General features: G+C 49.7%; 1 pseudogene; it reads left to right on the forward strand.

Moving 5' to 3' along the window:
• Window positions 1-15,120: 15,120 nt before the first annotated feature.
• On the forward strand, window positions 15,121-15,237 carry LOC136659849 (5S ribosomal RNA; annotated as a pseudogene).
• Window positions 15,238-15,630: the final 393 nt, after the last annotated feature.

The raw sequence follows: 15,630 nt of genomic DNA on the forward strand, positions 1-15,630 counted from the left end.
GGAGGGACACACAAGAGGACCCTCCCATTTCATCTCAGCAGGGGTGTGTGGTGGGTGGGGAGGCAGAAGCGGCATAGCTGCCCCCCTGGAGTCCTTTGAAAAGCACTGCTGCCATGTGCGGCACGGCATGGACAACCACCATCAGATCAGAATGGTTCAAGAGAGGCTGGTGCACCAACGGTGTCCAAGCTGGTTAAAAGCATCAGGTCACAGGCACCTAAGGTCCAGGAGCACCAACCTGCAAGGGGAGAGTGGCCCATTCCTCAGCAGGGTGGCACTCCATCACCTGGGCACAGAATTCCCAAACAAATGTACCTCTGTCTTATCCGGCTTTAATTCCTGTTTGTCCACACTCACCCATCCCAGAACCAAATTCAGATGGAGTGCAGGCCCTCTGCATCCTCCCTAGCCATAACAGCCCTGGTGCAGAAGCCGCAACAAAGCCCTGTGCAGCCAATGGACACCCGGTTCCGTCCCCCAAGCCATCGAGGCACAAGCTTGGCTGCTCCTTGCAGGATGAAGGCCTCTCCACCAGGAGCAATGCTGGCCCTTTAACCACAGATCCAAGCTAGGTGAAGATAGGGGTGGGGATGGGGCGGAGACGCTGGGCCCAGGAAGAGGAGGGTCCAGGGCTTTATAAGGCACCTTGGGTGAATGATGAGGTAGTCTCTGGAGAGGCCATCTGAAAGTTGCTCTGTGACTGCTCCCAGCCCAGGGATGGGGCCAGGAGACATGTGGAGGAGGAAGGAGAGTGAAGCAACTCTCTCCCCGCTGCTAAGACAGATAGCCTGTCCAGAGACTGCCTGAGGCTTGGTTGGAGTGTGGGCCACTCACTTGGCCCACAACCCCTTTTTCTTATCCCCCTTTGCCCTGCAACCAAGAAGGACCCAGGCATGGGTCCAGATAGTTACAGACACTGCCCAGCTAACCAAACTGACAAAGTCTGCACAGAGAGAAGAGTGGGGGGGGGGGGGGGGGAATCCAAGAATTTTCTGCAGCTGAGCCAGCGAAAGAGTTGGGCTGGGAAACCAAGCCAGGAGGGGTTTGTATGACTTCCAAAGCATTCGATGGGCAGTTACAAACAGTGGGGTAGTTGGATGGGGTGCAAAGCGTTGCGTTTTGCTGGGAGCCTCAAAGAGGCGTACAAGCGGCCCCTCCCCTTTGGAGCCATTCCGGGGGGTGGGAGCCAAAAGGAGGCATTTGCCTCTTCTCTGGGTTCCCTGGTATTCACCTCTGTTTTGCTCCCCCACCTGGAATGACGCTGGAGGGGAAGGGGAGCAGCCATTTCCACGCTGTGGTGAAACTTAGTGCTTTGCACCCCCTCGAAGCTACGCCACTGGTTACAACACAGACACGAATCTCAAGCTTGCTCATTGCGGTTGCAGGTGGGTCACCTTCTCCCACACGCAGTAACAATCCAATCACGCCGGAAAGAAGGCTTCAAAACCTAGTTTGGAACATGGTGGGTTTATGGCCCAGTGCCAGCTCCGCATTTCATGGTTTGGGGATTGTTACTGTGTGCTAATGGGCACCTTGGCCATTATCTCATTTGTTACAGGAGGGTGTCACTGTAGAGGGCCAGGTCATTGGCCTGTCCAGTTCGCCTACTCTACGCTGGTTGGCTGAAGTTCTTCAGTGTTTCAGTGACAAGAGTCTTTCCCAGCCCTGCTTGGGGACGCTGCCAGGGACTGAACTTGAGACCTTGGCATGCAAAGCAGGGACTCTACCATCAAGCTATGACCCCTCTCTATGCTCCTAGGTGGCCAGGCACTGTTTCTGCTGTGTTGTCCTTGGTACCACGGTATTTGCGTCCTGGACAATTGCATCCTGGTTACTGGCATCCCTGGACATTCACATCTGATTTTTTTTTTTTCATTCCAGTCATTTTCATCCCACAATAACTGGAGAACAAACTATAACAACAAGCAAACTATATCCTAAGCCTCTTATCCCAACGCAAGCCCTAACCCTACCTTAGCATTAAAAAAATTAAAAGTATGTCTAATACACATATACATACACTGGAACACAAATAGAACAGATGCCAGTGTCCAACACCCGGATGCATTTGACCAGAACACAGTTGTCCAGGATACAACGGTCTAGTCACTGTTGCCCTTCTATCTTTCTAATTTGCATTCTGGAATGCAGCAACTGCACATCTCTGATCTTGGAAGCTAAGCAGGGTCAGGCCTGGTTAGTACTTGGATGGGAGGCCACTTGGGAATACTGGGTGCTGTAGGCTTATACCATAGTCTTTCAAGACTGAAGGTTGCCAACCATTTTGCATTCCCAATATATTATATATTGGCAACCTTCAGTCTCAAAAGACTATGGTATCGCGCCTAAAACCCAGTTCCTGCTAGCACAAGCAGTGACAACATGGGTAGCACAGTGCATTGTCCCCAGTCACGTAGAGGGGGGTGCAAAGCACTAAGTCAGGGGTGTCAAACTCATTTCATACAGAGGGCCGAATGGTATTCATGATGCCTGCTGAGGGCCGAAAGTGATGTCATTAGGCAGGAAGTGACGTCATTAAACCGTTCATGACCAAAAATAAGCACTTTTTCTCACTTAGGAACTCATTAGCTGCAAATGACAGAAGAGAAAATATGTATGTGGGAGAGCTCAGTTTTCCAGTGGGCTGCCCTTTCAGCAGTAACACCTCAGCATGGCTCAGCAGCTGAGAGCCTGAGGACCAGATAAAGAGCTTCCGCGGGCCGCATCTGGGCCCCGGGTCTTATGTTTGACACCCCTGCACTATGTTTTGCAGGTGCCTGATTGCACCATTTAAGCGGCCTCTCCCCCTCCCCTTTGGAGCCATTCAGGGCTGCTAGAGCAAAATGGAGGCGAATGCCTGGCTCTGAAGGGGGGGAGAGGCCACTTGCACAGCACGTTCAGGTGACTGCAAAACTTAGTGCTTTGACCCCCCCCCTCTAGCTATGACACTGATTGTCCCAAGCCACATGTACCAATGATGCAACTCTCCTCAGCTTCTCAGAACTGAGCACATTGATCCCAGACCAGCCTATGCTGTTAGAACAAGAAACAGAGATTTTTCCAAAACAGATACGTCAGAGCTCAGATTCCCAGGCCCTCCTACTGGTGACAAAGTGCTGTGTGAGACCCTGTCCTGCAGCCCTCACCACACAGACTCCTGAATTCCACCTTGGCCATCTGCAGCACTTTCCCCCTTACTATGAACTCAGCAGAGGCAGTTCTACAGCAGAGGCAGCTATTGCTGGGCGGATCGGATTATGTAAGCTTGCCACCTGTCCAGGGAATGGGGGCAGGAGAAGAAGCATCTACAGTTTATGCGCCCACATCTCACACGCACATGCACCTCCGTTCCCAAACAGCTGTCTGCCTTGTTTAGCCTCTCTCCCTGCCGCGACCTCCTTCAGTATATCACCGAGCCTGGAAAACCGCCAAGTGCCACAGACATTTAGAATTTTTTTCTCAACCTAAGGGACAAAAAATGCTGCCAGGATGTGAACTGCAGAGAAGCCAGAGAGTCCCGCATGGACATAAATCTGCTGGTGGTCATGCATCAGTTCCAGGCTAAATCCACAGTAGGATGTGGTTGGAACAAGGTTCAAATGCGCTAGCCAACTGCTCTTCCAGGAGACCCTACGACCCAGGCAGAGGAGCTAATACTACCCCAGGTCTTGTTGGGCTTCAGCCTTGAGCCAGTCCGTCTTCACGCAGGTGTCCCCTTGTGATGGAGAACTTGAGGACAAGACAGGAGTGCCACCTCTCCTTTAGGCTCCACCCCCAGCAGTCCATTGGCTCCTCCTGTCCTGGCCTGCTGCCATTCAGTTCAGGAGACCACCACTTTGGCTGGGCAAGCACTGGACCGCCTCCCTTGTGTGGTCTGCGCACCTCTTCATTCAGGAATGGCTGACCAGAAGCCAAAACAATGTGTACAGAGAGAGATCTTTGAAAGTTATGCAGTGCTTTTCAAAGATAAATTACTGAGGGCAGCTGACACCTTTCAAACGCCTGCTCAACCTGCAGATTTGCCAGCAAAGAGGTTATGAGAAAGACGTCAGGAGTCCACACACAGTGCTCTGACTCCCAAAGAAACTGACTATGACTGGGGTGGGGGGGGTTTTAAAACTGTGATTTATTGCCCACCAGCTCCCAATCTGAGGGACTTGCAGGACTGAGGCATTGGTGACCCTTGGAGTGTGATGGTACTGAGCAATGATGTCACTGCCGGGTACCACTGACGGGCACCACAGCTGCAAAGAGGGACATTGAGGTATTGATCCAGCTGTGGAGGCCTGGGTTACTAGTACAACCCTTGAGGAGGGCTGAGGCGAGACCCGGTTTAAAAGGGAGGAGAGAGCAAAAAGGAGGTGTGAGTGGAAGGAGAAATGGGAAAGAAGGAAGCAGGGAGATGGGTTAACTGGAGGAGAATACAAGAAGGAGGAGGAGGGCGGACTGAAGGAGAGGAGGAACGGAACAGATGACTAGCCAGTGGGGGTGAGAAAGGGAGAAAAGGAGGTGAGGAAATTGAATCCAGGAATGGAAGCAGAGAAGGAGAAGGGACTGGGCTGGGAAGGGGGGAGAGAAGATGGGAACAAGGAAGGACCCTGGAGCAGAGGAGGGTGGAAGAAAACGTTAAGGGCACAGTGAAGACAGGCCAGGACCTTAGAACCACAGCTAGCACTGAGACAGGGTGGGAAGGCCCTCGACAGAGTCAGGAGCTGCCTGCAGAGCCAGAGATTCAGCAGGGGAGGTGTCGGGTGACAAGCTCCCACCTGACAAGCCAGGATGCTCAGTGGGGGTAATGGAAGTTGCGGGGGCAGCACCCAGGCAGCCCATATCTCTAATTAGAAGAGACCCCTTCCACATCTCCCCTCCCCCGCTCTTGATTCAATGGGACTCAAGTTATGATAAAAAGCACTGCTCCTGCTCCAGTTTCTGTTTGCTTGCAGGGCTCAGACAAAACCCTTCAAAGCTGAGCTAATTCCCGGGGGTGGGGGGGGGAGGGAGAGAAGGCCTTTGAGTTCCCAGGAGGCTCTGGAGGCAACACAACAGACGGGATAGAAATGTTACTCTTTCAGAGTGGGGTGGCTGCGACACACAGTAGTCCTGGCTTTGGGTTCATTCACACCTAATGTATTCAACAGGTCCGTGGAAAAGCCAGTTCCTTTGAACCATCTTGGAACCCAAACGCCTGGAGCCTGACTTCCGCCAAGGCCTGACATCTCCAGGCAACATCCCATTTGACTTTGGTGTCTGTGAACTCTCAACCCTAGTAGGCAATGATGCATCATGGCCTACTGGTTAGAGCACTACCTTGCAGACTGACTTCACCATGTTAGATTGACATCAGGTCCATTTCATGCATTTCATATCAAACATTTTTGCCCATAATGGAACCTGAAATAAGCTTTCAACTTGAAGGGGGAAAGACGCTTATTTAAAAAAAACAAACGGTTCCTTTTTCATTTTGTGAGAAGGTTCTTACAAACCACATACATACAATCACATAAAAAAGGTAAATAAAACTGTAATTAGGCTGCAGAAAACTGAATGCATGTTTATTGAAGACTCAGGGCGGTCCAGGACCTTCTGGGACTTGAGGTGGCATGCCAAATGCTGACCACCTCTTACCTGGTGATATGCCCTTGTACTTCCTGAATTGGAAAATGAAGAAGGGGGTGGAATGAGAGGGTGGAGGAGAGGAGAGTGGTGGACTAGAGGGCTAGAGTGTCCCTGATGCTTTAGCCCAGCACTCCTCTCCTCCACCATTCCTCTTCTGCTCTGTTCCCCTTTTCCTTTTCCAGTCCAGGGAGTGTAGCAGAACTGCCACCTTAGAGGATGGCAAAGGTCCCTCCAGCTCAGCGCCCAGCCTACTGTACTGACAGTGGCCATCCCGATATCACAGAGAAAGGTCACTGGCAGGGCATCCCGTTCCTGCTGTTAATCCCAACCATCTGCTATCAGAGGATCATCATCTCTGAAGAAGGAGGCGGAGGTTGTCCTTTTGGTTATGCTGGCCAATCGCACCAAAAGACCGACCTGCCACGTAAGCTCCTTATGTTCATAGCCACCTTGCCTGGGTACAACCAGTTAATTATGTGCTGTCTGGATCGGTGCTTCCTCTAGCTGGCCTTCAAAACTTCTGCCCAACAACTAAACTGGAGAATATTTGGGGGGGGGGAGGAATGGGGGGGCACAGCTGAGGCCATTGTATATGTCTGCTTGGACTCCACCTTCCCATCCCAGTAAGTTCAATGAAGTTCTCTTCAAATGTGTCTGCACCAAATGGATTAAAATTAGGTAAATGGCAACCAACCCTCACAGCTGGGAAAATATGGCAAAATCAAGACAAAGGAGAACACAGCGAGAACTACAACCATGTTAAAACCACATTATCTCCAGTACAGAAGATGATTTGCCATGAGACACTGGCACAAGTTTGCATGTCTGATTTTACCTGATGCCACCGAAAATCAGGGGGTTCTTTCGTTCCCTGGCTTGGACTGTGTTCCCAGTTCTGGCCCTTCTGGTCCTTGCCTGTTGCTCAAGGTGTTTTGCACAAAACCCCTACTAATGCCGCATTTGGGATGAGGGTCAGCTCCCCCAAGTCCCAGCACCCATCTGCCTTGGACTGTGACCTTGTGAAGGCCTGACACCACTGACCCTATCTTACATGATTGTGGTGAGAAGGAAATGGACCGCTTCTTGGAAAAGCAGGACTCTTACTCTGTCTCAGTCCAAAAGTCAAACCACCCCAGAACTGCATGCAACTCCAAAACAATTGCAGGTTGCAGGTGAAGCCAAAACAGAAACAGGAACACCCTCACTCAACCTCCTCATTTGTTAAATGGGTTTCATTCCTGTGACCCGCCTCACAAGGCCTTTGTCATAAGAAATGACATTGTGTTTTAGAAAGAGCTACCAAAGTTGTAAATATCTGCAATAACCGCCGCAACAAAGGGGTACACAGAAAAGAAACCACTGTCCAGTCAAGACGGGCTGGGTCTGATTGGGGGCTACAACCCTGTGTAGCTATGGTAATACAAAAGGCAAGGTGTGGTGTTCTTGTTCATCAGGGAGTTGTGAGAACCCCTGTATGGTCACAGCTGAGAGTGCAAACAGTGAACTAAGAAGTTCCAGATTCAAATCTTGCCTCCCATAAAGATGATTTTATGGTAAGCTACTTCAACTACCCAGTGCCGACAAGGGAATAATAACACGATGAATCAACACTACAGGATTGTTGTGAGAATTACCTTCATGTAGTCTTTCCTCCATCATGTTGACACATGTGGGATTCCCCACTGCCAAGCGCTCCCCCACCCAGGCACTGACCAGCCCAATCGCTGCTACATGCACCCTCAGAACACAAAGGAAGCACCCTGAACCCACTTGCCTTGATAGCAGGAATTTCACAGATCTACGCAATGTGCACGTACCATATGGAGGTGGCAGGTTCCATCCAGTTAAAAGAGATTTCTTGTAGCAGCTTGCCTGCAGTCAGACAGCCACTGCCACCCAAAACAGTCAGTGCTTGGGCAAGATGGACAGATGGCCTCGCTCAATAGGAGGCAGCTTCAAATGTCCCTCAGACAAAGGCTCTAACTTTAGGAAGGGGACAGAGCTCAGTGGGAGAGCACATATCTTGTATGCAGACAATCTCAGCGTCTTCAGCTAGGACACAGCTAAATTCCTGCCTGACACCCTAAATCCAGTATCCACAGCAAAGTGCTAGCAGCATCCAATGTCCAGCATTATTTTTCTAGCACTGGCCAACCAGATGACTTTGAATATCCTTAGAAAGGGCATGAAATTAATGGCCTCCTTGTGTTCCAAGGTATACTGCCTCTGTACATAGAGGTTCCATTTAACTATCATTGCTAATTACCATTGATAGAGGCCTCTAACCTTCACATGCATATTTAATTCTCTTTTTAAAAGCCCATTAACCTGGGAGCTGTCACATCTTCTGACAGTGAATTACATACAAAAGTTCCTCACTGAATCAGACCAAGAGGAATCCATCCAGTTCAGCACCCAGTTTCCAACAATGGCTGACCAGGGACCCCAGAAAGCCCCAAAGCAGAGCATAAATAGTCATGTTTGTCCCATATCTGGTTCTCTAAGGTATGCTTCCTCTATAAATGGAGGTTCCATTTAGCTACTATGGTGAATAGCTGTTAGACAGTGCTCCTATTTGACTACATAAATGTGTCTACATAATTTGTCTATATTAATGCAAAATAATAAAATGGACACGTTTGCACACAAAAAATGTCACACTGATTCCTGAAACAAATGTACAATTTGTGTAGGTTTTTGCTCCCACCCAGCCCCAAGTTGGTGACCTTATATGTAGACTCCAATCCAATGCAAAAAAGTTTTGTTTACTGTGCAAATTCCCATGTGCCCAAACATACCTGGAGAAAGGCCAGCATGTTCCTGTTACATGAAGCTCTCTTCTCACAATGAAAGAACCACAAACAAAATACAGCTTTCCCCAAGACTGAAACCCACCACCCTTCAAAAAGAGCTCTTCCTAATTTGCAGAGTAGAATATCCTGGGACTATTTCCAAAGCTGCACAATGAATTATTCAAAGGCTGCACAGCATCCACAATCTGACCAAACTTTCACTCCCTTCAATCTGCTCATCACCTTTCCAAAATATCACAAATGAGATCCAGACCCACTACAATGGAGGGAAAATCCTAGAGTTTTTTTAAAAAAAGACATTCATCTCCATAGCAAATGTTCCTTAAAAAAAAATTGTGTTCATCCATCGAAGAAGACCTGTGTGCCCTTCCCATTTCTTCCCCTGCAACTCACCCCACTCCCAAGCTGTCAAATTACTGGAGTTTCCTGTTGGAGAGTCTCCATTCCTCCATCTGTTATTTGGGGTCTCTATCCTCCCCACAGAGAACTAGGGAGGGGTCCTTCACAGCAGCCTAGGCTCAATTGCTGCAACCCCATTCAATCCTCTGGATTATTTGAAACCTCCTCCCCCCCTTGCCACAAACAGACATGCAGATGGGCAGTGTCCTGATGGGTTGGCCCAGTGGCATAGCTGGAGGGGGTGCAAAGCATTAAGTTTTTCAGGGAGCCTCACTGCAGTATGCAAGGGGCCTCTGCAGTATGCAAGAGGCATTCACCTCCGTTTTGCTCCCCCACCCAGAATGGCTCCAAAGAGGAGGGGCCCCTTGCACGCTGCGGTGAAGCTCCCTGCAAAACTTAGTGCTGTGCACCCCATCCAGCTACACCACTGGGCTGCCTAGCCTCTTGCCTGCTTCCTCCTCGCTAGAGACACAGCCAGCATCCACCCTCCTCCTCCTCCCCACCCCCACCCCACTCCACCTGCTCTTTGCACAGAGCACAGAATCCCCAGCCCAGCCAAACACACACAACAGATGGGAGCGCAGCCAAAAGACCTCCTGCTGGGGCTTCGCCGCACCCCCAGCTCACCACCACCACCACCACCCCCATCAGCTGCGCTAGCAGGAGGCTGGCAGCCTGATGGGTCCCCCCCACCCATGACACACACCCTCACCCCAGCCCCCCTCCATTTCTCCTCTCTCCCCCCCCCCCCATCCTACCTTGCTGGAGATCAAGGATGCACCTCTGCGCCTCTACCCAGCACTGCAGCTGGGTCTGGCCTCCTTGCCAGCCTCCCCTGCCTCCTGATTCCTCTGGATCTAGGTCCTCTGGGCCCCCCTGCTCCACGCAGACCCCTCCAGCCCCCACCCCAGTAGACCCCTGCCCGCCTCCCGCCCCGAATCTCCCTTCGCAGCTGATGCCAAGCAGCGCCAGCAGCTCCTGAAGTGCTGGACAGCTCCAGACCATAGAGCGCACGCGCAGGACCTTCCTCCGCAGCCGCCTTTTGCAGCGCCCCCTGCAGGGGAGGAGGGAAGGGCGCAGGGAGGGAGTCGACCGAGGCGGGGCCAAGTCCTCCCTGCGGTCCGACCAGCCCCCTGTGATGTGCAGGGAATGTGCTTGTGAGCCGCATCCAGCAATGGAAGCTTCTCTCCTCTTTATCCTGGACCAGCCACTGTCGGCTTTAATATTTATTTGCAAATATTTCTAATGCACATTAATTTGCTAGTGAATTAATATTTACTAGCAATGATTTGCTAGCAGACAGTTATTGCTGAAACAAATGTTAAGTGGGGGGGGGGGGGTTTGCAATTCTTGCATCTGATGGTGCGGACTGGAGTTCACCAAAGCACCTCCTGCATGAAACAGGGTGGACCCAAAGGTGCCACAAGGCACTTTGTGGAATGTGCTGCAAGAGATCCATGTGGCTGCCCCCCCTGGAAGCTGTTAACTGGGCAGGACTTTTAAGAACACAAGAGCGCCTTCTGGGTCAGGCTAAGGGCCCATATAGGCCCACATCCTGTTGTCATGTTGCGTCCATACGCACAAACACACACCCTTGGCCAACCAGGATACCACCAGGAAACCCATAAGCAGGTATGAAGGCAAGAGCCCTTCCCTGCTGTTGGCCTCAGGAAACTCCCTTGCAGGACTGTTGTGAGTATAACAACAGGCTCAAATTGGTTGCCAACCAAAATATATATTAAATAGATATAAATATTTTAATAACAGCTGGCTTGTTGCTGCTGAGCAATGTGGTAAAGCCAGATAGATTAAAATCCCTAAATAAACTGGTAAGTGGTGATGGAAAAGCCTCCAGCCCCCCAGCATAGATCAGGAAGTGAAGTCTTTCTAGGAGAGTTGCAAGGATATCTGCATGACTGGGCAGAGGTGGCTCTTTCAAGACAGGCTCCTGGCCAAGTAAAGAATCTCTCATTGGAGAAGAATTGGAACTACAGAAGGAATAGGCAGCTCCAGGCAGGAGTAACTGGAAACCCTCCATTGATGGGTGTAGGGTCAAGACCAGGAGGAGACATTCTCATTCTTGAATTATAGTCTAACCCAGGGGTGCCCAAACCCCGGCCCTGGGGCCACTTGCGGCCCTTGAGGCCTCTCATTGTGGCCCTCAGGGAGCCCCCAGTCTCCAATGAGTCTCTGGCCCTCCAGAGATTTGTTTGAGCCCACACTGGCCTGACACAACTGCTCTCAGCGTGAGGGCGACTGTTTGACCACTCGCGGGAGCTGTGGGATGAGGGCTCCCTCCACTTCTTGCTGTTTCACGTCTGTAATGCAGTAGCAGCAGCAAAGGAAAGGCCAGCCTTGCTTTGTGCAAGGCCTTTTATAGGCCTTGAGCTATTGCAAGACCTTCATTCATTCATATAAGCTCATCTTTGATATATTCATTTATGTAAATTCGGGTAAGACAGAGGTGCTTTTGGTTCAGAAATCCACAGCTCGGGTGCTGGACTATCGTCCTGCTCTGAATGGGGTTGCACTCCCTCTGAAGGAGCAGGTCCACAGCTTGGGGGTTCTCCTGGATCCACAGCTGCTCCTGGAGTCCCAGGTGGCGGCAGTGGCCAGGGGAGCCTTTGCTCAGCTTCGACTGATTCGCCAGCTGCGACCATACTTGAGCTGCGCGGATCTGGCCACAGTAACCCATGCCCTAGTGACATCTAGATTAGATTATTGCAATGCGCTCTACGTGGGGCTGCCCTTGAAGACGGTCCAGAAATTACAACTAGTACAGAACGCGGCTGCTCGTGTGGTTGCTGGGGCACATTGGTTTGACTCTGCCAAGCTGTTGCTTTGGCGACTACACTGGCTGCCGGTTCTGTTCCGGGCCCAATTCAAGGTGCTAGTTTTGACTTTTAAAGCCCTTTATGGCTCGGGCTCGGGGTATTTGAGGGACCGCCTCCTTCCTTATAATCCTGCCCGTACTCTTAGATCATCTGGGGGGGGGACCTTTTTGACTGTGCCACCACTAAGAGATGTGAGAGGGGCGGCGGCCAGGAAGAGGGCCTTCTCGGTGGTGGCCCCCGAACTTTGGAATACCCTTCCCTTAGAATTGAGAACTGCTCCTTCTTTGTTAATATTTCGGCATGGACTGAAGACCTTTTTATTTCAAAAAGCTTTTAATTGCTGACAGGCTGGCTGGCTTTCTCTCTCTTTTTTTCTCTTTCATATTAGAATCCATGGGGCTTGTTTTAGTTTTTTTAATTATTGTTTTTAATTGCTATTTTTGTATTTTTAGCTGTTGTAAGCCGCCTTGTGTGCCCATGGGGCAAAAAGGTGGAATATAAATTATAATTATAATTATAAACAACTTATTCAAATTTTAAATGTAAATTTATTCTTTTTTCCCCGGCCCCCGACACAGTGTCAGAGAGAAGATGTGGCCCTCCTCCCAAAAACTTTGGACACCCCTGGTCTAACCAATCCTACGATGTAGGAGCTGGAAGCAGTATTCAAGGTTCTCCCCACTTGTGGAAGTAGACCAGACTGAGAGAGACAGACTGGTCCAAAGTCACCCAGTGAGCTTCAATTCTGGTGGAAACCAAATCTTCTCATTCTGGCATGTTAACTACCCTGGCTCACAAACTGCAGTTATGTCACCCCTCTAATCCTAACCCTTTTGCATTAAAAAGTGTTCCATGAACACCATATTGTCATCATCTACACAACAGACCTATAAGGTGGGGCAGGTATTATTGCTATCCTAAAATATTTCTGCCCCTAATATTTTTCTTGGGAAAAAGCTCCAGGCACCCTACGGTAGCACAAATGAAAACCAACCCATCAGTAACAAGAAAACAAAAAAAAGTCTTAATTAAAAAATAATAAAAATGAAACACCACAGCAGCAAAAATGTAGACCACATCAAGAGTCCAGCAGGGCCCCTGAGATGAATTTTATCAGGGGTTGCAAAGATTCTGTTGGCTTTTGCAAAGTTGTCTTTTTTTCTTTTTTTTTTTAATTAAAAATTATTTTTACAAAGTTTCCTTTTCCTTTGGACCATAATTTCATTCCACTGCTAGATCATAATTTCAACAAATTATGATATGTAAAACTAGGATCAGATAGTTACTAACTGGCAGGAATAGGTTGTATCAACCATCATGGCTAAGTATTTTATTATGACTGTATAAGAATTGTCTCTAGAAGCTGCATATAATCAATGCAGGACATGGATATTTTCTTGGACTAATATTTGGGTTTTATTGTCTATGCCAATGAAGGTTTGATTTGAAGTATGTAGACATTCACAAAATGTGAGCCCTAGTCTTCACACAATATATGCAAACATTTTCTGAGATCCCAGGAAATATCTGACTCCCAGGCCCCCGTTTTGACCCCAGGCCCAGGTACAATGTACCCCCTGCACCTTTCCCTCTCATGGGTCCTGAAGGCCAGTCTTGTTGCATGCCAAAGAGACAACAGTAAGTGCACATGGAAACCTCTTTGTGGAGAGCATCTCCATCACCTAGGAATACGGCAGCTGAAACTCAGAATTGATTGTGAAAATGGTCTTTTAAATGCACACGTTCTATTATTATTAAAACTTTGAAAATAATGCTTTAAATCTCCCAGCAACAATAAAGGCAGAGGACCCCAGTCATTTATGCACAAGTGGAACTAATGGCAATTTTGCCAGTTCCCCACGACCCCCCCTTTTTTTTAACACCTGTCAAGTGCAGAGATATTTTTATACTTCTCCCCAGGCACTGCCAGGGAGGTCTCATGACATGAAAATCAGCGTCTGTTTGCACAGCATCTTGAGCCCCAAAGCCATCCATGTTCTTCTCTAGACACGGGTGGGGGTGACGTGCGCTGAAAGGAATGGAAGAGATGCACACAGAGGTTGAGTTCCAACCCCAGGAAAGGATTTGTGGCTGTTCCTCCTCTTTCCTTAAAAAGAGGAACAGTTAGATCAGTAGCATAGCCAGAAGGGGGCAGCACGGTAAGTATTGTAGGTGCCACAACGTACCATGTAAGTGGTCTCTCCCGCTCACCATCAGACCCGTTGGGGCAGCAATCGGGGGGCATGGAGCAAAAGCCTTGCATGGACCCCCAGTTGTGTGTTCTTCCCATGCTTTGCAAAACAAGTCCCTGTGCCAACTGCCCTTCCTTGTGGTGTCCAGGAACCAGAGCAGTTTATGCGTGACAGCCCTGATCTCCCGCGACCACTAGAGTCACAGGTGGCAGTGCAAGGAGGTCTCATGTCTGCTGCTGTCACCTGCTCCACTTCACCTCCCCATCGGTCCTTGGTTGTCTTGCCAGGTGATATCGGTGAACAGTAGCAGCAGAATGGCACTGGTGGGGAGGAAGATCCGTGGCCACCATTGCCCCCTCACAATCATCCAGTTGGCATCTTCATGGGCCTGGTTGGCTGGGTGAGCTTGGGGAGCAACAGCAGACCCCGGCTTCCTCAGGAGATGCCCGGGAACAGGTATTGACCCTTGTGCAGGCATGACCCCCTGGCACATGCCCCAGCAAGCCCAACCTGTGGAGCCATCGCTTCTGCTGCAAAAGTCTGTTCTGCTCTGGCCATGGGCTGGGAGCTCTTTTTGGGTCAGAGGAAGAAATAAATTTGGTCCAAGGTTGTCATAAAAGCTTCATTTGTCTAAAACCCAGTAGCGTCAACTTACAGGACCACCTCCAGGCATCCAGAGGCATCTGTAGGCAGAGAACTTATAGCATCTCAGGTGACTCTATGGATCACAGCCTTCCAGTGTCCAGTGAGGTCCAAGAGCAAAACCATGAACGAGTACAGGGGCTTTTTATAGGCTACAAAAGCCCCTGTATTCAGCCAAGGCTAGCATTGATTTCTCAGGAAATCAGTGCTAGTTAGCAAGAGATAGACTGACAGCAAATCTATATACAGTATCAGTAACGTAGCTAGAGAGGGTGCAAAGCACTAAGTTTTGCAGGGCTCCTAACCACACCGGCCAAGCAGCCCCTCCCCCTCCCTTTCGAAGCTAGGCCTCCATTTTTCTCCTACCCCCTGGAATGGCTCTGAAGCAGAGGAGGAGGGGCCCTTTGCACTCTGCGGTGAGACTTCCTGCAAAACTTGGTGCTTTGCACCCCCTCTAGCTACGCCAATGTCCACCACTGGCCCCTGATGCCCTGGGACCTGGCTAAGATCGGGCCAAATACTGAATTCTCCTTCCATGTTGTGGACTTGGAGCCATTTAAATATGATCTTTACACTATGATCCATTATGCTCTATTTATATTGCTAAGAATCTCTATACTTTACGGTAGCAACTGTTACCCTGCACATGCCTGATCTTGTCTGATCTCAAAAGCTAAGTAGGGTCAGGCCTGGTTAGTACTTGGATGGGAGACCACCTGGGAATACCAGGTGCTGTAGGCTTATACCATCGTCTTTCAAGACTGAAGGTTGCCAACCACTTTATGGTGGCCAACCCTCCTGCCTGCTATCTTTTATAAGGTGGGCAGCATTTGATCTCTCGGTGCTGACTCTAGGGGCTCTAATTCTGGGTGGCTAGCACATCAAACTACCTCTGGCCAGATCTTCACACATGCTCAGTATCACTAATCATAAAAACATAGAACAGAGCTTCATGGCAATCAAACAGAAGCAGAGAGCGCAGCAGCACAGATTTAAACGTCACATTGATCTACTAACAAGCTAGTCTGTAGCTAAGCTCTCTGGGGATGTTGCTTTCAGGTGCACTCCATGCTGGCAGCCCTCTGCACAGGGTTCTGGAGCATTGACAATTCACCTCCTGAGCCAGGCTGGTGC

The sequence above is a fragment of the Tiliqua scincoides genome, chromosome 8 (assembly GCF_035046505.1).
Source record: "Tiliqua scincoides isolate rTilSci1 chromosome 8, rTilSci1.hap2, whole genome shotgun sequence".
Classification (NCBI taxonomy): Eukaryota; Metazoa; Chordata; class Lepidosauria; order Squamata; family Scincidae; genus Tiliqua; species Tiliqua scincoides.